Raw genomic sequence first — 961 nt, forward strand, 5'->3', positions numbered from 1 at the left:
GGGCACGCCCATGGACACACCATACAACCTTCCTTTCCAACAGAAATGGGGGTCTAGCTATAGAGCCTGATGAAGCTAGCTTTTTAATTGTGATTTAAATAATTACTGGAAGGAATACACACAGGTGACAAGGACCGCGGGTCCCCAAGGGTATCTGATGGAAGGCACCGGCGTGACCCGCCCACGTTTGTCCCCAACCCCTGGGTTCCTGCCGGGGCGGCCGGGCGCTGCGGCGGTCATATCTGCACTGACCCTGCAGCGTGAGGGGGGCCGTGTGCTCCATCAGCCGCTACGGCCTGGGTTGAGGTTAGTCCACTGTGTGTGGTCACGGCCGCAGCTCTGACCGTCCAGGCGAGGCTCTCATGGGACAGATCTTTAGACAGGACTCCCCGGGGTCACTCCAACCTTTGTCTGGCCGTTACTATAACAGCCCCTGTGTACCGAGCTCACCGCTGCTCCAGGGTATTTCCTGGAACGTATCTCCCGGTGCCCAGGTGAGCTGCCAGACACATCGGTGCCCTCGCAAGGGGTCCGACCCTTCTTGCAGGTCTGGCCTGCTTATTCCTAGGGACGCTTCCCGACTTCCAAGCAGAGAGCCCGAACCAGTGACACAGGCCAGACCCGCATGGGTGTGTGGGTGCGTGTGAGCATATGTGGGAGTGTGTGTGTGAGTGCAGGATGCATGTGTCTCAAGAGGCTAGGAGAGCAGAGGAAGCAGGAGACGGGGGAGGGGCAGGGGAGGCAGGGTCCTGGAGTCCAGCACCCTAGGAGCCCTCAAGAGGCTGAACACTAGAAGCAGGGCTGCCTGCTCAAGCGAGGCTATTTTTAGCTCAAGAACATCTATTTATAAGTCTGGCAGCCCCTTGGAGTCAATAAAACCAGGACTGGAAGAAAGCTGGCGGCTGTCTCAGGCACTGCAGTGCCCCCCCCCCCCCCCCCCCCCAGCCCCCCCCGCCCCACG

Source organism: Crocuta crocuta, unplaced genomic scaffold (genome assembly GCF_008692635.1).
Source record: "Crocuta crocuta isolate KB4526 unplaced genomic scaffold, BGI_CrCroc_1.0 scaffold1192, whole genome shotgun sequence".
In the NCBI taxonomy this organism is placed as follows: Eukaryota; Metazoa; Chordata; class Mammalia; order Carnivora; family Hyaenidae; genus Crocuta; species Crocuta crocuta.